The 26,038-nt window shown below is 34.4% G+C and overlaps 1 pseudogene across 1 annotated transcript; it reads left to right on the forward strand.

The window, feature by feature from the left end:
• The first annotated feature begins 24,439 nt into the window (after nt 1-24,439).
• LOC308497368 (large ribosomal subunit protein uL5-like) lies at nt 24,440-25,139 on the forward strand (annotated as a pseudogene). Its single transcript has 2 exons — nt 24,440-24,844; nt 24,991-25,139. The product of its transcript is annotated as a large ribosomal subunit protein uL5-like (transcript).
• The last annotated feature ends 899 nt before the right edge of the window (nt 25,140-26,038 follow it).

Below are 26,038 nucleotides of genomic sequence, written 5' to 3' on the forward strand. Positions count from 1 at the left end.
GGAAATCCTTCTAATTCATTTTGTCTACTGTAGTTATCCTACAAAATCTACACGAGTTCTTGGGCAATTAAAAAAGCACATGACTTTGACATGTTCTGCAAAGCACCCTAACCAAGCACTGGATTTCTTTATGTTTTTGGAATATCACCATTAGAAATAAATGTGCAAGCTTTTCATGGTTTTCTCAAATCAACTCCTGGAAGTAATTAAGTGATTTCCCAAGATATTTGCTTAAGACATGGTTCACAGGAGTGAGAAAAGTCAGGTAATAAGTCTGTAGTCACTGTACCAATTCACTTACAATTAAACCTTATAGCTTAGTATTAAAAAGGTAAAAATTCCTACCACACTTGGAAGGAACAGTTAATTCAAAAGTTATATAATTATTCAACAAATTTGGAAAAATATCTAACACTACCAAGCACAGTTTATTAGTTCATTATAAGCCTGTTTCAAAATTAGGTATGGACAATATAGACCAATCTTACTTATAAAAAATAAAATAAAATCATAGACATATTTTCATATTTTACTTATGAACATAGAAGAAAAAATTCTAAATATTCAACACCAGAACTAACATTAAATAAGATACATCATAATCATGTAAGGTTTATACCATGACTGCAAAGATGCATTTTCAACATCAGAAAAATCAATGAAAGCAATCAGAAAAAAAAATACTAAAGGAAAAATGAATCACAATTACTTTCATTGATGTCTGAAAGTATCCTTGATAATGATTAACTCAGACTTACAATAAAAATATACCTAACTAAAAATTGAAGGACATTTTTCTAAATAAAATATAATTGACAGACTATCTGTTTCTGTCCAAAGTTTTCAAGATCTTAGAAATACCATTCCTATTCTTACAATAAGGAAAAGCTAAACAAACTGAAAATCAATGACTTTTCTTGGATCCAGGGAAAGAGAACTAGGTTGGAAGGCATTGGCAACCCTAATATATGGAAATAGTCAAATTCAGAGAGTCACAGCCAAAATCAGTTTACCTGGAACAGGGGACACTAATGAGATAAACTGATAGAAACATTTAAATGGTAATTGTAATGAATTTCTGGAGTTTGAGTGTAGACTAGCATAATTGTGAGGAACTCATAGGATCATAAACTTAAGAGAATCCCCCCACTTTCTTGGATTTTACCTCCAGGTAATCTACCAAGTTCTTACGATAAAGATCCAAGAGTAATCTCCTCCTGGCTCTGAATGAGGAGAAGAATGATCATTGTGAAATATACCCTGAGCATTCTTCCTAAAAAGTCCTCTCTCCAGGGGAAAGACTTTACTAGAAATGTATACCATCTGGAAATAGATATCATTTCTTCAACTCCAGTCCCTTCTAGCTTTTCTGACTTGCTTAATGGGTGAAGAGAAGCTAAGAAACTCTTGTGAAAGTAACAGCCCAGAGACAAAGGACTGAAATTTCATTATAAGATTAGAGAAGGCATCCCTTCTTCCACAACTTCCTGCTACGCCAACAGGGATCCAATATAACAGTGGATCATGTGATTGCTGAAAGATATAGACTCTCAAAAGAGAAATATTTACAGAAGCCAAAGTCAACAAATGAGACCAAAACAGGGACATTAAAGAAATTTGAAGTCTCTGGCACTTACAGCTACAGAAAACAATAGATACAGGCTATATTAGTCAGATTAACATTAAACCTCACACTATTCATCTCAATTCTTACTATCCAATACATTATATGTGGTGCCTTAATTTAGGCTGCTGTAACATACCATAATTTAGTTGGATTTTGACAACAGACATTTCTTTCTTTTGTTCTGGAGTCTCGAAGTCTGAGATCATCATGCCCTCATAGTCAGGTTCTGGTGAGAACCATCTTCTTGTTTATAGATAGCTTACTTCTCATTTCATGCTCTTACAACAATGCTCACATGGTTGAAAGAGCGAGAGAGGTCTCTGGGCACTCATCCCATTTACAAGGGCTCCACCCTCATGACCTAATCTGTTCCCTACCCCTTTTTCTTAATACCATCACATTAGGGGTTAGGGATTCAACATATGAATTGGGAGGGGCACACATATTCATTCCATAGTATTTGGCTTTCCACAAAAAAATTACAGGGCATGCTAAGATACAAGAAAAAAAGTCTGAAGAGACAAAGAAACATCAGAAAGACACGGCTATACAACAGTTTTTGGAATTATCAAACAGACAATTTAAAGTAACTGTAATTAACACCTTAAGGACGCTACTGGCATAAGTAGACAACCTTCAAGAACAGCTAGATAATGCAAGCAGAGATATGAAAACTCCAAAAAAGATTCAAAAGGAAATGCTAAAAATAAAAATCAATGGAGTAATGACACCGAGGTGACAACACAGATCATTCCTGACTTAGCTGCCCCTTACAAGAAGAACAACTAACAACTATTAAAGCACAGGATACCACTGAAATAATCCTAGAGATTGGGAGTGAGGCTGAGGTACCTCCCTATACTACAGAAACCCTATACTATACTAAACTATACTATACTAAACCCTATATCTCCCTATACTAAAGATAGACTGTATGAAAAGGGTAAGAGGAATGGCTACACACTGACTACATTGTCCCTCCCCTTTACCAGCATAGCAGAACGTAGAACATCCTCTAACCCTACGGTTCATCCAGTGGGAAGAGAGAATCCAGGGGTGACATTGAGCCTTCTCATTATTGTGACTCATTTTGTGGAAGCCTCTACTATGGTTTTGCCATACTGGGACCGCAGTGGAATCTGCAGGGCTCAACCACTGTGAGTCTAATTAAGACATGGGGGGGGGGAGGGGGACTTCCAGTGATCAGCATTGATGTCTCAGCGAACCAGGTTTCTACCTGCAGAGCTCCAGTAGTAGTCCCAGTCAATGGTTTTGTCCATCTGCAAGACTAGGTGGGTGGCACAGTCTGACCTAGGAATTTGGCAAAGGTTCAGGTCTGCCTAATTCAGGTCCACAAATTCCACTGGCCCTGGATCCTGGTTTGCCCATGACCAGGCAATAAAACTGAGCTATAGTCCCACCCACTGCAGACCATGGTTTCTGACCCCTCCTGACCAGAAGGTCTGGTAGGAAAATTTGGCAGTTGCCTAAAGGGGGAACTTCCTATTCCCACCCAGGCAAGAGCTTAAGTCATTGACTTGCCCAGTGCAGAGTTTGGCCACCATCCCATTCTGACAGGAAGAGCTCTCCAGAACACCTGGAAGCTGTCTAACCCAGCAACTCATGAGCTACGAGGTCAGTCTGCTGAGCTAACGACCCCAGAGCAGAACCAGGGGCCCTGTTTAGCCAGGCAACTTGCTTGGATTGGCTTGAGTTAAGACAGCAAACATCATGAGTGGCCTGGAGCTGCTTTGCCCATTGAGCCTGGGCTGGGAAACTAATTCATAGAGCCAGTTATTTCTGAAGACATCCTCTATTCTGCCAAACCAGGGACACTTACCAGAGCACACAGGAAACCTCAAAGCCCATTCCACGGCCCTATTTACACTGTCACTTGAACAGAGAGCACAACCCATGGCTTTGCCTATCTGCAAGGCAAACCTGGAGGCTTCACCAGACGAGGATATTCAGTGCATACTTTTGCCTGATTCAGGTCCCCAAACAACAAACCATGCAGCTCTGGGTCCCATCCTGCTACCTGCCGAATCAGGAAAGTTAATTCATAATCCCACCTATTGATGAGTATGATACCCAGTCCTGACTGACTATTAATCCCGACTGGAAATCCAGGCAAACACAAAGCCCAATTTACAGCATCACTTGGGCAGGAAATCAAGCCAGTACTCCTATTCAATTGTTTTCAGCCAGAGGCAAACACCCCACCTTTGACCTCAGTGCCTGAACAGTTGCCTTGCCCTAAAATAGACCTCAATAGAGGTGCCACCTGTACAAGGAAGTTACCAACAGACATTTCCAGAAACCCAAGTTGAGCTGACTGGTGAAGAACTGTCTCTGCCAAAGTGAACCTGAAGTCTGGAAGAGGAGATCACTTACTCAAATGTGCAGGTACCAATGTAAGAAATCAAGGATCATTAAAACAATCTTGTAAGTATGACACCACCAAAGAAAACTAATAAAGTTCTAATAATTGGGAGACTAAGAACTGTCAAACTCTTTAAAGAAGTTTAGTTAAATATAAGAACACAGAGGCAACTAAAGAAATTAGTAAAATAATACATGGACAAAATGAGAAGTTTGTTCAAGAAAACAATTAGAAACCATAAAAAGCAAAAGAAATTCTAGAGCTGAAAAATACAATAACAGAATTGAAGAATTCAATATTGAGCTCCAAATGTAGACTAAAACATGAAGAAGAAAGAATCAATGACCCCCTAGGCTGAAATTATTCAGTCAGAGAAATATACATACACACATACACATACATAAAGCAAGCAAGCAAGCAAGCTATGGGAATAATGGGACAAAAGGAAAAGAAACGATATCTGCATTATGGGAATTACAGTAGAAGAGAAAGAGAAAGGGGTTGAACATATATTTAAAGCAACAATTACTAAAATCTTCCCAATCCTGGAAAGAGTAATAAACATCCAGGTTTAAGAGGTCCAGAGACTTCCAAAGAGGCAGAATCCAAATACTTTGTGTGTGTGGGTGTATGGGGCGGGGGGCACATTCTATCTAAATTGTGAAAAGTCAAAGACAAAGAAAGAATTTTAAAGCAGCAAGAGTAAAGAGAAGTTACATACAAGGGGACCTCAATAAAATTATCAGCAAATTTCTTAACAAACTTTTCAGGCCAAAAGAGATGGGATGATACATATTCAAAATATTGAAAGAGAAAACTGTCAATGAAGAATACTATACTCAGTGACACTGTCCTTCAGAAATGAAAGAAGGATAAAGACTTTCCCAAACATACAAAAGCTGAGGGAATTCCTTATGACTAGACTTGCCTTACAAGAAATGTTAGAGGTCTTTGAGTACAAATAAAAATACACTAATTATCATCATAAGCACACAAAAAGAAAGTGTGAAATCTCTGGTAATGGTAAATGTACAAAGTTAAATTCTAAAATAGGGTAACTGTAGTGCATAATTCATTTATAATTCCAGTGTAAAAGTTGAAACACAAATGTAGCAAAATAAACATTAACTAAAGTAATCTGTTATTAGTTACACAATATAAAAAGAAACAAACAAAAAACATGTAAATTGTAACATCAATAACCTGAACTATGAGGGGCAGGAAAAACAAAAGTATAAATCTGAGAAATTCTAATGAACAGAAGTTGTTATTAGTTTAAAGTATGGTGTTATAATTTTAAAATATTTTATGTAAGCAGCATGGTAACCACAAGGAAAAGACCTGTAGTAATTACACAAAAAAGCATGATAAAAAAGTCAAAGCATACTGATACCACAAGACATCAAAACACAAAAAAAGCACAGCATGATAAAAACAAGTTACAAAGGATCTACAAAACAACCAGAAAACAATTAACAGAATGGCAATTATGAATCATTATTTATCAATAATTATTTTAAATGTAAACAAATTAAATTACCCAATCAAAAACCATAAAATAGCTGAATGGATAAAAAAGAATGAGCCAATGATATATTGCCTACAAGATACTCACTTTAGCTTTAAAGACACACAAACATTAAGAGTGAAGAGATGGAAAAAGATATTTCAAGCAAACAGTAACCAAAAAAAGGGGGGGGGGAAGATTAGCTATACCTATATCAGACAAAAAAGACTTTAGACTGAAAATGGTAAGAGACAAAGAAGATCACTATATAATGATAAAGAGGATAATATGCTAAGGAGATATAACAATTGTACATATTTATGTGTCCAAATTCAGACACCTAAATACATAAAGCAAAAACTAACAGAGCTAAAAAGAGAGATAAACAGCAGTACACTAATAGTTGGGGGTTTTAGTACTTCATTCTCAACAATGGATAGATCAACATTGTTGAGATCTATCCATCTCAACAATGGATAGATCTTCTTGACATCTCCTTACACAGATACTATAAGGAAACACCAGATATTAACAACATTATAGATTAAATGCACCTACAAGACATATAAAGAGCATTCTATCTGACAAGATCAGAACACACATTCTTCTCAAGCACGCTTGGGACATTTTCTTAGAATAAACCATATTGGAAGACCACAAAACAAGTGTTAGCAAATTCAATAAATTATAATCAAGTATCTTACCTGACTACAATGGCATGAAACTAGAAATCAATAACAAATAGAAAACTGGTAAATACATGAACATATGGAAATTGCACAATACTGTCTTGAATAACCAATGGACCATAGAAGAAATTAAGGGGAAAAAAAATCTCGAGTCAAATGAAAACAGAAACACAACATACCAAAACTTATGGGATGTGGCAAAAGCCATTTCTAAGAAGGAAACTCATAGCAATAAACATCTATGTTTAGGAGCAAGAAAAATTCCAAATGAGCAACCCAACTCTATTCCTTAAGGAACTAGAAGAAGAAGAACACACTGAGCCTAAAGTTAGCAGAAAGGAAGAAATAGTAAAGATTATAGCAGAAATAAATGAAATTGAGAACAAGCAACAGAAAAGTTTAATCAAACTAAAACTTAGATCTTTGAAGAGATAAACAAAATTAACAAAGCTTTAGCTAGATTAACCAAAGAATACAAGAGAAAAAACCCAAATCAACAAAATTATAAATGAAAATTACATTGATACTAAAGAAATACAAAGAATCATAAGAGGCTACTATGAACAACTATATGCCAACAGCCTGGAAAGTCAAAAAGAAATGGAAAAATTCTTAGAAATATACACATTACCAAGACTGAATTAGGAAGAAATAGAAAGTCTGAATAGACTAATGACCACCTAGAGAAAGAATTATTAATGAAAAATTTCCCAATGAAGAAAGGACAACGACCAGATGGCTTCAGTAGTGAATTTAACAAATCATTTTAAAAATTAATTTAAATCCTTCTCAAGTTTTCTAAAATATCTCAGAGTAGACAACAATCCCTAACTTGTTTTACAAAGCCAGAATTACTGATATCAAAGTCAAAAAAGAAACTACCAGAAAAGAAAATTTATAGATCAATATCCCTGACAAATATAAATGCAAAAATTCTCAATCAAATACTAGCAAATTGAATTCAGCAACGCATTAAAAAGATCATTCACCATGATCAAATGGGATACCCAGGATGCCAAGATGGCTCAACATATGCAAATAAATCAATATGATTTATTACACTAATAGAATGAAAGAAAAAAAATCATATGATCATTTCAGTTAGATGCCTGAAAAACTTTTGAAAAAATTTAACATTCACTCATTATAAAAAAACTATTAACAAATTATGTATAGAAGAAATGTGCCTCACCGTAAAACAGGCCGTGTACGATAAGCCAACAGCTAATATCATACTCAATAGTGAAAAGTTGAAAGCTTTTTCTTCTAAGATCACGAGACAAGGGTGTCCACTCTTATCACGTCTACACTTCTATTCAACATAGTACTGAAAATCCTTACCAGAGCAATCAAGCAAAAAAAAAAAAAAAAAAAAAAAAAAGGGGTGGGGGGAAGAAATTACCAGGCATAAAAATTAGAAAGAAGTCAAATTATCTGTATCTGCAGATGAGATGACATGATTTTATATATATATAAAACCTAAGCACTCCACCAAAATAACCTGTTAGATCTAACCTGGAAAAAAATAAGGAAAACAATCCCACATACAATAGCATGAAAAACAATAAGATACTTAAGAATAAACTTAACCAAAGAGGTGAAAAATCTCTATTTTGAAAACTAAAAGACATTTATAAAAGAAATCAGCAAAGGCAGAGATAAATGGAAGGTATCCTGTCCATAATTGAAATCATTAATATTGTTAAAATATTCATACTACCAAAAGCCATATATAGAGTCAGTACAATCCCTACCAAGACTACAATAACATTTTTTACACAAGTAGAAAAAAGAATTCTAAAATTTACATGGAACCACAAAAGACCCTGAAGAACCAAAGAGATCCTTAGAAATAAAAATATTGCAGGAGTCATCACACTTCCTGATTTCAAGCTACACTATAAATCTATAGTAATTAAAACAGTATGATAATGGCATGAAACAAATAGATCAGTGGAACAGAATCAAGACCCCAGAAATAACCCAAGCATATATGGTCAAATAATATTTGACAAAGAAGCTAAGACTACTCAATGAAGAAGACAGTCTCTTCATTCAATGGTGCTGAGAAAACTAGATATTCACATCTAAAACAATAAAAATAGACCGCAATCTTACACCATTGACAAAAAAATAACTCAAAATGAATTAAAGACATGAATATAAAAACTGAAACCTTAAAGGTCCTAATAGAAGAGAGAGAGAGAGAGAGAGAGAGAGAGAGAGAGAGAGAGAGAGAGAGAGAGAGAGAGAGAGAGAAAGCTCATGGGTGTTGGCTACAATTATTTTGGATATGAAACCTAAAACACAAGCAGATTAGTATAATTAATAAGTACATATAAAATTTAAAAAAAACCAAAAAGTAATATCACAAAAATATAAAACCGTCATAAAATAATTCACTTTTGACCTGCACAATCCAAGTATTGTAACATTTACAACAATAAAGTAAAAGAGGGCAGATGACTAGGGGCACATATAGCCTTTACCTTTACAATGAACATTTCCCCGATTCTCCATAGAAATCTCCATAAAATCTGAGAGAACTTGTCTGAACAAGAGCAGATTGGGACAGTCATTTATGAGAGAGAAGCTGATGCCACCAGCCTACACACCACCCTTTGTGCAATCCAGACCTCACTTCTACATCACATCTATAAATACATGTATATTATATCAAAATCTGAGAATTAATTCAACCAAAGGATCATGGTTCTACTGCGAACCCCGCTAGAGGACTGAAAAACCTCTAAAGAAACTGCTAATAGGGATTCTCAGTCACTGCCATCACTGCAAGTGCGAGCATTACACAATGTATCTTGCTAAAACAAAGACAACAAGAAACTATATATTTTTTCCAATCACTCTCTCTTGAAGAGGGGGGACATTTCACAGAATTCAATTCAGTCAGAATTGACTGACATTTCACAGAATTCTAGGGTTCCACTGAACCCCACTTGAGTGACATAGAACTGTCACAGTAGATTGTGTTCTTTGTCAGGATCCCTTTACTTATGTAAAGGGTGCTCTTTGCTGTCCTCATTTCGTGATTGATTTTCTAAGCTCACTCTCCCCTTCTTCTGTCACTGTCAATTCACTGGACAATTTGCTCCTCTGTCCTCCAGCCCTATAAAAAATTCTAAAATGATTGCTTAAACAGTTGACTAACAGACGCTAGACCGGGTATCACCTTTAGAAATTTTTGACGGTTATTTACATTAAGACAATTGTAAATGCTTAAAGATATTTACTGGAAATGGGAGAACCTGTTAGGTAATTAGAACAGTTCTGGAATCAATTGTCATATTAGAGTGTGTTTCTGTTCAATAAAGGCATTATCATGATTAGGCTGAGAGACTTTAAGTATTAGAAATTTACTGATTCCCTTAACAGATTTTTATGGAATACCTACTTTGTAGCAGGCAGTATTTTAGTCTTTGGAATATATATATATATATATATATATATATATATATATATATATATATAATGAATGGAAGCCCACTTTCCAACTCCTTTCTCCCAAATAGCTTTCATCCCAGAGATGCAGGAGAATCCACATAGTACTTTCCTTTATTGAGAAATGCCCCTTTTAGGCCCCATATAAGAATTTTCATGTTTTCCTTTCTTCCTTATAGTGTTCCCCAGGGACTCATTCTTTTCTGTTTTCTTTCTTCTCATTAGCTGTAACAACCCTGTTATCCCATTCCATTCAATCTAGATGAAAAAAAAAAAAGAAAGGCATACTACCAATGCCCCTTTTCTTGTGTCCTGAATTTAAATATCACATACTCTTTTCATTTGGGGGATTTTTATTGCATTCTATATGGAGATGGAGAAGGCAGTAAGCATGGTTTATTAGTAAGAGAACACTAAGTCTTTTAACAGACAATCTTCAAAATCCCACTGGTTTCTTTTTTGCTCCTGTAAAGTCCCCTGAAAGTGGACTTTCTCCCAAGTGGTGATTCTGATACAGAGGCTCTTTTCGCATAGTCACTGTATTATCCACAACATTTTGGTTTCCAGTGTCACTGTGCTTCTCTGCATCAGGTTGGCAGAAAGGGAAAGAATATGAAGCACCTCATATAGGAGGTTTTCATGGATCAGGTTTGTAAGTGATGCCATAACTATCTACTCATATTCCATCACTTAGAACTTAGTCTATGGCCATGTCTATCTGCAAAAGAGTGGGAAACATAGCTGAGATATATGCCCAGAAAAAAGGAAAGAAAAAAAAAAACTACATTATCTAATGAAGTAGCCATTTTATGCCATAAATGTTGTTCCAGAATCCTAGAATTCACATTTCTTAGACTACTTAGAGTAGTTGATTATTATGGCTTATAAATCTCTATAGTTATTAGCTTACTTAAAATATTCATGAGGTCGATGATTCTCTTTGTCCGCTTACACAACCCAGTACACAAATGTGCTCAGTGAATAAATGAATAAGTCTCTAAAAAAAGAAAGAATGAAATTATCTTTTGATTTGAACTGAACAACTGACTTTTCTGATATTTGACAGTTCGATAGGACTCTGAATCACAGTATAGTTAGTTGTCTATTCTTCCATTTATTCTAAGAAGAGAATAAAATAATTGAGAAAAGAATAAAGTGAAAAATAATTCTTATTTATGTATCTACTCACCAGAAGATATTATACCCTGTTCTTTTCTTAACCTCTTCTACCTAAGTAATAAAGGAGCAAGCGGAACTCCAACACAATTATACAATAATTACACAGCAATTGAATTTATACCTTGTGCCAAAATAATCCAAATATGATCCCTATCAGCTAGGAGAAACTTCTGTTGTTGGTTGTTTTAGTGATTTAGGCAAAGTTTCGTCCAGCATAGCTGTTAATGAATGCCAACTATAATTTTATATATGTAATGTGATGGCTCGGTGCGAGGTTAGAGGTGTATGGGGGAGGGGGGTTCACAGTGTGAGGGATATAAATGATGAACGTCTAAGTATTACCTTGTCTTATACACCTGAAACTAATAAATTAAAAAAAGAAAAAGATTATGGATGTAGGTCTAGCTATCCTGTGCTATTTGCTGCCACCCCAAAACTGGAGAACCATCTTGGATTCTAAATTTTAATTACTGCATTGCAATGCAATTCACAGTTGCATATTCTCAACACTGTCAAATGTCTAGTTCACCACAGACATAGCTATTGGCATCCCCTGCGTACTAGAAGATAGACCTATATGTCAAGGATTACAACACAATAGGAAGAATGCCATAGCGGAGGTTTATACAACTATAATGGTTGGGTAGGAAAGAGAATAATAAATGTTTTGGGGTGTTGAGGAAACCTTTCCAGAGAAGTTGCCTTTTGAGCTGAAACTTGCTGGGTGAACCCAAAGCAGGAGGCAGATCAAGACTGCTTGCAAAGGTTTACAGGATGAAAGGGAGCAGTATAAGTAGCCAGGGTATGCAGTGAGAGTCTGTAGGAGAAAAAAATAGAATGTTGGGTGAGATGCTGGTGAGGGCCTTTCACGTTATGTTAAAATAGTTAAAGATTTTGTTTATTGACAGGGATAAAAGAGGATGGTTTGGAAGGGCCAAGGTAATTATAGATATGTTCACACAGGAGATGTTTTTATATGTCAAAATTAAAAAAAAAAAAGAAAAAGAACAACTATTAACTTTTGTAACTAAGTAATAGGTGCAACAGACATCACTGTCTCTTACTCTCATTCTGATTTCTATCTCCAGGGTATGCTGGAAATGCAGCGAGCCTTAGGGATGGGATGAGGGGGGAGGTGCAGTTTAAGACTTATGATGAGGAGAATGTGAAGCTCAGGGATAGTGAAGGATGTCTGCTGTGCACGTTACTTGTCTAAAAAGACAGACAATAGTTTAGTAGTTACCAGAGGGTAAGGGGGGAGGGGAGAGGGAGATGAGGGTAAGGGGGATCAAATATATGGTGATGGAAGGAGAACTGACTCTGGGTGGTGAACACACAATGGAATTTATAGTTGATGTAATACAGAATTGTACACCTGAAATTATGTAATTTCATTAACAATTGTCACCCCAATAAATAAATTTAAATTAAAAAAAGAAAAGAAATAGAGGACAAAACAGCCTGAACTCTAATGGTGTGGGGTTTTTAGGAGGCAAGGTCAAGTGCTCTGTGCTAAAACAGCCTTAAATAACCATTCTATGCCTTCCAGGCAATACGGAAAACTGTTTTTCATAAAAAAGTTTTCTTAAATGAAGTACACAAACATAATGGATTGCCTCTAATAGGGAAGCATTTCTAAACATAATCTAAAACAAATACACTGAAATCACTGAAATCTAGAGCCTAGATAATTCCCCATGTATTTCATAAATGAATAACTGAAAATACAAAGTAATTTTCCAATAGTTAAGACTGCCTTTGGAGTAGTAGGTTCCAAAAATGAAGTTATTCAAACATAAGCTTAGAGTATGTTGTAGAAAAGAATTCCAGTAACATACGAATTGTTAACTATTCATAGCCTTTTCTATACCCCAGATTCAAAACTTACAATAAACATAGTCTCAACTCAAATTTGTAATGAACATTTCATGAGATTCCATACTGAGTAAGGCAGAGCCCTCTGTGAAACATGGATCTTGTTCCACATGGATCTTGGCATGGATAATGCCAAGACATATATTGAAGAAACTCTTCCACTTATAGTTCATTTGACATTTGTTCAAAAATACTTATTGGTTACCTGTTATGTGCCATTGACTATCAGTACTGATGGTATTTTGGATTAAGATCAGTAAGAGTCCACATAAAATCTGTACTTTATTAAAAGACGTAAACAGTGAACACATACATATAAATATGCCAGGTTATAATGAGTTCTATTTTTTAAAAAGCATAGAGAGAGATGCAAAGTGATGGAGAATATTGATGGATTTTGATAAAGTGAAAGAATTATTTGAGGAAGAATGCATATGAGCAAAGATCTGAATGAAGCAATGGAGCAAACCAAGAAACCATGTAAAGGAAAAGCTTTCTAGGCAGAAGGAAGAGATAATATATAGTCCCTGAAGAAACAAACAACTTTATGCGTTTGAAAAGCAGTCTTACTATCAGTATGGGAGGAACAAAATGATTTAGGGGAAGAGTTATGGGAGAGAAATTCAAAGAGGAGGTAGAGAAAGTTTTTGTAGGGCCTTGAGGAACATGGTAAAGAGTTTGGATTTTAATTTGTTTATGTAGGGAAGTCTATGGAGGGTTTTCATAGAGAAGTGATATAATCTTATGTGCATATCTTTAAAAATACTGTGGCTGGTGTGTGAGGAATAGAATCTAGGAGAAAAGAATGTAAGTGAGGAAACAGTATTTTACACATGATGATTATACCTTAAACTAGTGTGGTAGGAGTGTTTAACATTTGGGTTATATTTTGAATTTTCTTTTCTTTTTCTTTTTTTCTTTTTTTGGATAGGCTATGGAACTGTGGGAAAGCGGAGACTCCTGTACTAATCCTGAAATGTTGGTCTATAAAAAGTGGGTAAGGGTGGTAACTTTTACTGAATGGGAAGAAAAAAAGAAGAACCGGTTTTGTTTGTTTATTTGGCAGATATAGCATAATTGAGACTTATCTTTTATATCTGTTCATTTTGAGAAGCTTATTAGACATTTGAAATGTAGAGATGGTAGTTGGTTCTATTACACTGGATCTCAGGAGGGAAGTCAGGGCTGTAATTATTAATTTTGAAATCCTTACCATGTGGATTAAATTTAAACCACGAGACCTGATTAGATTATCTAGAGTGGCAATTTGGGAAAAGACTGAATGCTGTGGGAGGAAACACTAATAAGAAATCCAATGAGTTAAGAGAAAAATGAGAAGAGTAAGGCAACTTGAAAGCCAACTAAGGAAATGAGAGAGTACTCACTTTGTCAAATCATACAGAAATATCAAGAAATATGATTAACTTTTCTGGCTAGATTGCTCCTAACATGCACTCAGAAAACATCCATGCATAATTCAGCATGTTCACATTTTTTAACATTACAGAGGACTCTGTCATCACCACAACTGTAAAATCAAATGTGCCCATTTCCACAAAACTTTAGGTATTACTAAAATATTTATTTGTTCATACTCCCTGATTTTATCTACCCGTTAGGTATAAAATTTTTAAAAATTCATAATTGCTTTGTTATAAGCATCTGTAAAACTCTTATCCTAGTTGTCCCCTTCCCAAAACACATTTATGTTTAAAAGTTTCTATATTCAAATACAACAAAATAAAACTGAATCCTAACAAATGAAACATTGAAAGATTGGTTTGGGCCATATTATTAAGGGCCTTGAATTTCAGAATGAGGTTTTCAAAATGTTTGTTTTCTATGTAATCTGAGCTTCAAGTAAGTTATTCTGGCAGTAAAGTAAGACTGAATTTGAAACAGAAGACATTAGAGATCAGATATCAGTCTTTGATTATTCTAGATTTAAAAAAAAAATTGGAAAACCTGATTTTGGTTTGACGAGCTGGGATGAAATATAGAGGAAGACATATAGCAGTAGTTAAGATTGTAGCACTGTGTTTCTCTAGGCTGATTGAAAATATAGAAAGATATTGGAGACTCCCAGGCAGAGAAAGTGGTTGAAATACTGAACAGAGTAAAAAGAAAGGAGAGAAGAGAGGAAATGGAAAGGAAGGTAATCATCAAAGTTAATAATGTCTATATTTATAGGTTAGGAAATAGGAAATATATTTATAGGAGAAGGAAAAGATGTCATTTAAAAGACAGAAGAATGGAAGCAGGGATCATAACAGAGAGATCAGATATTAGTGACAAAGGAGAAACAAACATTTATATTTGATTGCTTGTGGGGCAAAGGAAGGCACAGATGTATCTGCAGCCTACCATAAGATGACACTATAACTTATTATCTAAATTGGGACATTATTGAAAGGAGATACCAAAAAATAAACATACTAATTTATCTACAATAGCTACAAAGTAGGAATGTCCCTGGAATGCTAGACATATAATCACTAAGGCTAAGAAGACAGAGTTGGGGAACAATTACAGACTGTACAGTTGCTAACAGGAGAGAAAACATTTGGTAAATTCAGAGAAAGGAAGGAAGAATAAAATCAAGAGCATGGGCAGAATAGTTAACTTTGGTAAGAAATGGGGGAGTGTTCTTTCTAAACATCAATAGCAAAGTTAGAACAGGAACACAATGGCCCAAAGGCATTTATAAATAAAAAAGAGAGCATTGAAGGACTTCCCTTTAGAAATCCTTGATTAATGGTTTTAGTAAGTTGTCTAGAAGATCAACTAATGAAAGTGAAAGGTGGAATTGGAGATTGGAAGACGGCAAAGTTTTTCAAAGCACCACTCTTTGAAATGGCGCAGGAAGACATTACACATTAAATGCAAAAGTCACCAAGCATGATCAAGGCCCCACTCAGGTTTTTGACTCTACAGAAAGATACATAAATTTTATAATCATAGCTGCCACCTACTGAAGACTTTGTGCTCTACACTAAGTGCTTTACCTGAGAAACTCCATTTTAATCTCAAAATGCTATGAAATAGATGCTATCATCATCCCTATTTTATAAATGAGGATACAGAGGCACAAGAGTGTTTACATGAAAACCCATCAAAGCTCACATAGCTAAAAGGTAGAGTCATGATTGACATTCAGCCAGTCTGGCTTCAGAGCCCAAGGACTTGACCACTGAGACACTCTGCCTCTCAAGGTTGATGTTAACTGTTTTGAGGACATAAAACAGATTTCGGAGCGGTATTCATACACAGAGGTAAGTAAAAGGGTTTCAAAAGATTATAGACATATCTAAGGAAAGCTAACTGGAAAGAACTGCCCAAGGTAAGTGTCTCTCACTCGCTACATTTGTTGAGGCTTCCACTATGATCTGAAATGATGCTGTCATTTGATGCCAAGCAGGATGAAGTCGGCTGTCACAGGAAGGTTTATACCACGTTTCCCTATAGTTCTACAGAGAAAAGATGATTTTATTCTGTAGGGTATCATTTACTAGTATGGTATTTTCAGAACTTCAAAGAATATCAATCAGGAATCCCTGAAAGCTGAAATGTGCTTTCCCAAAGTGAGCAAGCTGGTACAATAATTCTTAAATCTTTTGTTGTTGTGGAAAAAATTTCTATGGGTTTCATCATAAAAAATATTTTATACTATAGCTAGCAAAAAAACCACATCAATCTAAGATCTAACATTAGTTTTTTTTTTTTTTTTTTTTTTTTTATGGTTTGGTGGCCAGGTAATAAACGCATACTGAAAAATGCAGTTGAGGGGAAAAAATACCCCAATAAAGAGAATTCCCCTAAGGTTGGGATGACAATCTCCACTAATATTTTACATTAAAGAAAAAAAATCAGATACAGGAGTTCCTAAGAAAACTACAAAGTTCACCACAGGTAAATTTTAGCATCTTTATATGTCTTTATGCCAACATCTTGCACAGTGATTGACTTATAATAAGTGTTCAATAAATAATTATTGAATAAATTATGTCTGTTTCCATTTTGTAAATTCTAAACACTATGTGCACCATTAAATGAACATGGTGTTTATAATAATGGTATTTTCTTTCAAAAGATCTTTAAAATTGATAAATGTATGTACAGCTGATAAGATTTGACATTTGCACACGAAAGTGGTAGATTTCCATATGTAGATACTGTTCAGTCATAAAATGGTCAGACTGACTTTGATACATATTACTTCCTAGAAAAAATAATGTAATACCTCAAGGTCAAATTTCAAATTAGAAAACAAACTATTATTTATAGAATTCAAGATTCCATTAGTAAAATGTGTTTTGAAGAATAGGGGTTGCAAGATCATCTGAGGTGTGGTGAAAAAATATGGTGAATGTTTAAATATGAAAAAAGAATGCTTAAAGTAAAAGATGCATTGCCATTAAATCCCCTCAAAATGCCACCCCCCCCCAAACACACTTATCCCATTGTTCTTGCCATTTTCTGAAGCAGTTCTGGAAGTCCTCTTTCTTGAGTGTCTTCAGTTGTGTTGTTGTGGCTGCCTAGATGTCCTGAATTGATTCAAAACGTTTTCCTTTCATGCTCATTTTGACTTCAGAGAAGAGCCAGAAGTCACATGGTGCCAGATAGTGACTAAGGTGGATAAGGACAGACATGTTTTTATTTGACAGGAATTGCCACACCAGAAGCAATGTGTGATACGGATGGTTGTCATGATGAGTTTGAAGTAAAGACAAATGAAAGGACTTCCAGGACTTCAGAAAGCTGCAAGAACAATGGGATAAGTGTGTTGGAAGCAAGGGGGAGTGTTTTGAAGGAGATTAATGGCAATGTTTCTTTTACTATAATACATGTTTTAATTTAAACATTCTCCATATTTTTTTTTTTTTATCACACCTTGTATATCCACAGGTTCCTGGCAGTAACAAAATGAGTGAAGGTTTGAGTGAGGAGTTGGATAGCAATGGAGTTTCAATGGCAAATTAGCAAAGCTAGGAAAGCTGTCAAAATAGAGTGGCTATTGTTCATGTCACTGACCTTTGTCATGAGTGACTATTTTAAGAGGGATTCTAGAAGAGTTGATTTAAATGTGAAATATCCTAATTTCTTTTTAATGTTTCAACACATTCAATAACATCTGAAATACCTTAAAATAAAGAACACCTCAGGAGATCAACAGCCTGGGCTAACAGTTACTTCTAAGCATAGAGTTCAAAGTCCCTCTAAAGTGGGATCACAGTCTTACAGCTAAAGGTGTTGAAACTTACGCCCAAATTTCTCATCCCTTCTTTATATAGGTTGAATCACCTCTTTTTTTCATAAGAGATTTTATACATTTCCTCATTTGCTTATTATTGTACTTAAGCTACAACCTGAAAGCCTCTGAAAAGCATGCATCAAGATTGACGTAGAATTAAAGGATGAAAGTTACTGTAGTATTTCTTCTTAGAAAAAAACAAAAACACATGATTATGGCTGTTATGCTTCAGAGTTAAAGCTCCTTTCTGGTAAATGTCCCTGCTGTAGGAATATATTTGGTTAATTGGTGTTTTCCCTAACTAGCATAAAAAACAAAGTTCATAAATATAAATACCCTACAATGACATTCTTATTTCACTACTATTAACTTTAACTTTTGCAAGTGGCCAGATTTCCAACTATTGTAATTGTCACCATTTTAATGTTAAAAATTCATTTACTAAAGCCCATGATCTCTTAAGGCATTATTAATTTAGGGATAATCTCACGTAAGTGTTCTCAAGTGAATAAAATGAATGATGCTAAACTTAGTTATCACACAAATTGACAATGTTCAAAACTAATTTTACAAATGCTATAGGAAATATTAAGAGATCATTATCTGAAGTAATTGTTTTGTTTGTTTGTTTGTTTGTTTTAAGAAAATATAAGATGAGCCAGAGGCAGGGAGAAAGTCTTTGTAAAACACATATCAGATATAGGACTTGTAGCCAAAATATGCAAAGAACTTTAAAACTCAAATCAAAGAAAGCAAATGACACATAAAAATGTGGCAAAAGACCTAAATGTAGGAAAACCTCACCAAGGAAGATGTACACTTGACAAGTACTTAAAAAGATGCTCACCATCATTTGATACTAGGGAATTGCAAATTAAAATGCAACACCACCACACACCTAGGAGAATGATAAAAATCCAGAACACTGATAACACCACATGCTGATGCTTATTCCTTACTGGAAGGAAAGCAACATGGCAGAGCCACTTTGGAAGACAGTATGGCAATTTTTTACAGAACTAAATATACTCTTACAAAATGATCTATCAGTTGGGCTCTTCGGTATTTACATAAATAAGCTGAAAACTTATATCCACTTAAAAACCTGCACATGAATGTTTATAGCAATTTTATTCATAATGGCAAAAACTTGGAAGCAAACAGGATGTTTTTCAATAGATGAATAAACAAAATATGACATATTCATACAATGGAGTATTATTCAGTAATTTAAAAAATGATCTACCTCATTTTAATGATGTTTAATAATGATAAACATATATTGCTAAATGAAAGAAGCCAATCTGAAACAGCCAATATTGTTTGATTCCAACTATCGGACATTCTGAAAAAGCAAAACTATGGAGATAGTAAAAAGATCAATGGCTGGAGAGGGGGGCAGGAGGATTAAATAGTGGAGCACAGGAGACTTTTAAGGCAGTAAGACTATTCTTTATGATACTGTAGTGACGGATACGTTTGTCAAACTCCATACAATGCACAACACAAACAGCAAACCCCAATGTAAACCATGAATTTTAGTGAAGAATAATATGGAAATATTTACTCAATATTAATGTGGTAATAAATGTACCACATTAATGCAAGATGTTAATAATCGGAAAAATTGAGAGGAGGATAAGAATTAGAAGGGAACTCTCGGTACTATTTGTTCAAGTTTTCTATGAATTTAGAACTGCTTAAAAAAATAAAGACTATTAATTTTAAAAATATGACATTCAAGTAAAAACTTTAATTAATTTAGGGAGGAAGTCCTGAAACATACATTTTGTCAGATAAAGAAAATTTTTTCTCAGTCAAGAAAATATATTTTTTATAAAGCTGAGCCATATCATCCATCCATATGAAGAATAGAATAAAGCATTCATATATTATGTTGAAATAACACATTGGATTTCAAAAACTAAAAATATGTACCTATAATTTATTTATTTATTTATTTATTTATTTATTTATTTTACATCCTGGAATAATTAATTAGAAAAGTAAAAAAAATTAACTCATTACGATTGATTGTAAATATACAAATATGTTTACTGATTAAACTTAAATGTTTCTTTTTTAAAAAGTAATAATTTTTACAGATAGACTTCCGGGAAGACAAAATCTTATTTTTAGATCTCACATATAATTGTATTTTTACTGTTTTTTCTTATTTTGGATAACTCATATACTGTATGTGGATTTGCTTTTAAATCCAAATTAAAAACAAAGCATATGCATTCTGAAATTTGTTTATGATGCAAATTGATAGTACACATAACATGATGGATATTATAAAGTTAGTTACATATTCAACTGAGACATACATATATAGAAAATGATGTGTAAGATATGATGTGCTAATACACAGAAATACAGTTAACAGGTTTCTTCAATTTAAGACACACTATATTCATGTTTTAATTTCTGTAAAATTGGAATGAGTCTTAAAATTAACACCAACTTAAATTAGATGAATTTCAATGACCACTATGTGAAAAGATTGTGTGTGTGTGTGATATTTTGGGCTTGAGCTCAGTTTAATTGGAACACTTTTGATCATGTAAGTTTCCAATTCTATTTAAAAAAATTGCAACATCAATATTCGGGTAGGAAAGAATATTGTATTTCACTTATGAATGTTAGTGCTTATACTGAATGAGAGAATGGAGATAGCAAGTATGTAAGAACATGAAGAGTGTTTCCCGAATTTTTAATTAATAATCTGGATGCTATTTTTTTCTTCTGTGCATAATCGCTGTATATAAAGTCTTGTACCAGGTCCTGGGCTCATTGTTAACAGAAATTGGAGCCTGGATTCATATTTTAAGGGATTTTAGAGTCTACTGACAAAGACACATCATAAGATGTGCTATATAACATTTGACAACTTCAACAGAATCTTGAATCTTTCATTTTATATACAGATGAATGCTCGTTTGTATCTGTTTTGATTGCAGATTGGTATAATTAATCTGGTGACATATATTAGAGTTAAGGAGATATAAAACAAAATGTAAAGATTAAAAGTTTGAATTTTGACTATGAGGAGGGCACATGTTGTTCCATGTTAAACAAATGCCTGATATGCAAGAGATAAACATTTTGTTTTACTAAATGATTTAAAAATCCAGTTCTCAACAGTGAGATACTTTAACCTATTACTGCACGCCAAAAAAAATGGCATGTCTGTATAAGTCATAGGTTAAATATTTGAACTGTAATAGCTTATTTTACTAGAAAACCAATGATTTATTTTTCAATACTTTAATAGCTCCCAAACAGTCTTACTTGCGGACAAGAATCGGGGAGATAAGAAATACCTTAAATATTAGACGTATGATGCTTATGTCTTTTTTCTTTAGTACTAGCCACAGTATGTCACCAGACTGTTATTTTTATTATTACTTTTATTCATTTTAACACTTTGCTGAATTGCATGTAGTCTTTAAGCAAAAACCCTAATAATAACATTTTCAAAAATTCTCATAGAATTTTTTCAAATGAAACATTTTTGAAGTGTATGAGGTATAGCCATATTCAAAGTAATGCAAATTTTAACATGTAATGCTTTTGGAAAAGATTATTTTGTTTGTTAGAAACTCTTGAACCAAATTGCTTAGTTCAAATTATGACTATATCAGTTATTACCTTAGGCAGAAATATAGCCTCTCTCTGTCTCAGTTTACACTCTGTCAAATGGAGATAGTAATAGTTTTAATGAAGACATATTTGTAAGTTGTTTGGGTCAGGCTATGTGACAGTAACACATTAAATTTTAAAACAAATCTAAAAAATTCAACACTAGTATACACAGATAACTTAATGGAGAACAACATTACACTGGTATTTAAATGAAATAAAATTAAATAGTAATACTTCAATATTGATATGCAATTATGTTTTCAAATTAAAAATTTACCTCTAATGGGTAAAATAACCATGCATATAAACTAATAAAAAAATAATGAGACAGATTATAGGAAGTTAGGATTAGTCAGGAAATTATTCAGTAGTGAAAAGCTTTAAAATTCAAGATTGGATTTTTCCTTGATTTCTGAAATCTATGTGGGCCTGATTCCATCAACTGTAATGGAGTTTGGGCGGAAGAGGAACAGTGGGAGATTTAAAGAGATGCTAAAGGTTTTTACAGTTTGTGCTCTGGAGTATCAGTAACATATGTACTGTGTTTCCCAGAAAATAAGACCGGGTCTTATATTAAGTTTTGCTCCAAAAGACGCATTAGGTCTTATGTTCCAGGGATACCATCCTGAAAAATCATGCTAGGGCTTATTTTCCAGTTAGGTCTTATTTTTGGGAAACAGGGTAGGTGAGATTACATTGTAATTTAGGTTTTACCTTGATAATATAAACTATAAGGGGAAGACATCTAGGTTCCTAGGTTATGCAATGGTGGTTACCTCCATGTGCTCTGACACTCTTAATATCAAGTAAACAAAATAGCAATCTGAAAGCTTTCAAATGCCAATGAGATGCAAAATGATCAGTGCACATGTTTGAAAACCCTTGTGTTTTAACAAACAAATCAACTCCACTTATATGCATTGGATTACACTTTTGGGGAGAAAAAAATTGCATATATCTATTTCCAAACAGTATAATTGACAATTATTTTCCTATTTCAGAGATATAGACCTTTTTTCCTTAAGCTAATTAAAAAAGATCGAGATCAGCACCATTTGCTCAGACTTTGAAATAATCAGTTTTTCTTTGAATTAAGAAAGAGGGAGAAGAAATAGTTGTAATAAAATCAGTGTGTCTCTTAATTATCAGGGATCTCCTATAGGTACATTTCCATTCCCAGGGTAGGATTTCTCTATAGCAGAGAGGTCAGCTATGTCTTCACAGAACAAAAGCCCATAGATGTTTAGTTTCCTCTTCCAATACCTACTCAAGTGGGCTGCCTAGCACTTGGGAGCAAGCAGGGTGCTATTGAGATTTGCTTGGCTTCCGTGTACATTATGTGAAGCAGTTATCTATTTTACAGCTGCAGAAAATATTACATGGATTTCATGATGCAGAAAAGCAGTTTATTCCTCATTTTCCATGATGTAAATTATTACTGAATGGATTTGCATGCAGACTCACTCTCCCTTTAAAATATAAATGAAAAATGCCATCATATACACTTTCCTCTTTCTGAGACTTTCTTTGTCAGAAGCAAACATTTGAAGAAGAAGAAAAGACAGAAGAACACTATTTAGGGTAAAACTGCAAGGCAGCACTGCAGGTAAGTGCTGTAAGAGTAAGATTTAGAGCAGGAATAGAGAAAGCAGGTATAGTTAGAAAATAGATTATTTGCATTCATTAAAAAACGAAGAAAGGAAAATATGTATCCTTCCTATAAACAGAATTATGTATAAAATGATTGGAGCATCCTCAACCCATAAGGGAAGCTTATACATCCAAATCAAAGTAAATCTTCATGATAGAATCAGAAAATACTTTCTTCAGAAGTAATAAATAGAAGTAATCTGCATTATACTACGAAAAGAAAAGCCAGTTCTCATACACATTAACTGAAATGCTTTGTTTACATTTACTATCAACTCTAATTACTATTTTAAGTTAATTAATTTCCATCATTCATGTCTTTAATTGTAGTGTGAGAATGAATCTGGTTTTCAGAAGTATGCTAGACTTTTACACTTCTATTTCGTAGTAAGATGAAATTACAGAATACTTGTAATCAAAATAAGACTTGTTTTATAATCTTGCTTTTATATAAATACTTGTTTTATAATCAAAATAAGACTTTGCTAAAAGTATTTGGAATACATTTTGAAGATACATATCGCACATAAAGTTTGAGTTTTACATACTCACATAATATTTGATCAGTGCTAAATGATCCAACAAAAAAAATGTGTGGTTATAGGACATAAACGATAGAATGACTTCAGTGGGCTGAAGTTTTCAAAAACAACCTCATAAAGAACACATGTTAGACCTTGAAGAATATATAAAATATGGAGAAAATAAGAAAGGGGAATTCAAAGGAGAAAGCATGCTAAGACTTAGGTATAAGGGTTTCTCAACCTTGACACTATTAATGTTTGGGACTTAACAATTATTATAGGTGGTTGTCCTATGCTTTATGGGATGTTTAACTACATTCCTGTACTATACCTACGAGATGCCAGTAGCATACTCCATTCCCTGTAGTGACAACCAAAACTGTCTACAGATGTTGCTAAATATCCCTGGGGGAGGGGAGAATCACTCCTGGTTGAGAAACTCTGAGTAATGAGTATACAGGTAAGGGATAAGGAGACAAATATTGATGCACCAAGGTTGAGATAACGTTATGGAGTGCCTAGACTATCAGGCTATGGAGTTTGTAACTCTTATAAACAGTGGGTAACTTGGAAGATTTCTAAGTAATGAACTAACATAAAATGAACATTAAGGCTTTAGGAATATGAAGTTTGTCTTCCTGTCTCTCATGATGGCACAGGATCAAGGTGAAAAGGAGAACCCCATGCGGGAGCTTCTCATCCGCAACCTCTGCCTCACATCTGTGTGGGGGAGAGTGGAGACAGGCTGACCTCGGCAGCCAAGGTCCTGGAGCAGCTCACAGGCCAGACTCCTGTGTTTTCCAAAGCTAGATACCCCGTTAGGTCCTTTGACATCAGGAGAGATGAAAATATTGCTGTCCATTGCATAGTCCATGGAGCCAAGGCAGAAGAAATCTTGAAGAAAGGTCTAATGGTTAGAGAGTACGAGTTACGAAAAAAAAATACTGGTAACTTCTCAGATACTGGGAACTTTGGTTTGGGGATCCAGGAACACATCGATCTGGGGATCAAATATGACCCAAGCACTAGTATCTATGGCCTGGATTTCTACTGTTTCCCCCTGAAAATAAGCGTTAACCAGAAAATAAGCCCTAGCATGATTTTTCAGGAGGCCATTCCCTGAACATAAGCCCTAATGCGTCTTTTGGAGCAAAACTTAATATAAGACCCAGTCTTATTTTCGGGAAAACATGGTATGTGGTGCTGGGTAGGCCACGTTTCAGCATCGCAGACAAGAAACGCAGGACTTGCTACATTGGGGCCAAACACAGAGTTAGCAAAAAGGAGGCCACATGCTGGTACCAGCAGAAGTTTCTGTTTGATGGGATAATCCTTTCTGGCAAATAAATCCCTGTTTCTATTCAAAACGCCAATAAAATGTTTTCGGTGAAATGTCAAAAAAAAGAAAGAATATGAAGTTTGTACCTGTGTGCATAATGGCATGTTAGAGGGATACAACAGGCATATAGATCAGTGAGCAGGTCAGAGAGTTATCTTAATGTGAAATAACACAAACAGGAACTAAGATAATAGCAATGAAAAAAAAAAGGTGGCCGATGGGGAAGCATTACAATAAACATTGCAAGAAACACATGATATTCAGTATGTCAACTCAACGTGCAGAAGTGAAGGACCCTCATTACTGAAAGTGAAAATGATGTATTACAGAAAAGCCTGGTATTCTATTTTTGATAGATGTTTGCACTTTGTACACCATATGAAACTTTCACTACCTATGCCACTTATTCTTCCAAGGATTTTACTTCTCATTTGTAAAGGTATGAGATTTATTAAGAAAAAAAAAAATTCTAAAGCCTCTTCTAGCTTCAAAAATCAGGTTAAACATCAGTAGTTCCAGATGTAGGGTTTGGTGCAGCTTGTCTAATTCAGTAATTTCAAAAATTGGGGTCAATTGTCATTTTGTGAGGAAAAAAAAAAACAGTATTTTTCATTTCCCTTAATGCTTGAGATCACATGGAGAGGATTCAGAAATTGACAGAGAATCCACTAAGTATGCTGGAAGTACATAATACAATGTATATACAATTATGTATTATTCTGCTCAGGCGGCTATAACAAAATATCACAGGCTGAATGGCTTAATAATAGAAGTACATTTGTCTCACAGTTCTGGAGGCTAGAAGTTGAAGATCAAAGTTCAGGCCCATTCAGTTTATTAAGAAATCTCTTTTCCTGACTTGCAGAGGGCCACATTCTGTGTCCTCACATGGCTTTTACTCAGTGCA

The sequence above is a fragment of the Rhinolophus hipposideros genome (assembly GCF_964194185.1).
Source record: "Rhinolophus hipposideros genome assembly, chromosome: 1".
NCBI lineage: Eukaryota > Metazoa > Chordata > Mammalia > Chiroptera > Rhinolophidae > Rhinolophus > Rhinolophus hipposideros.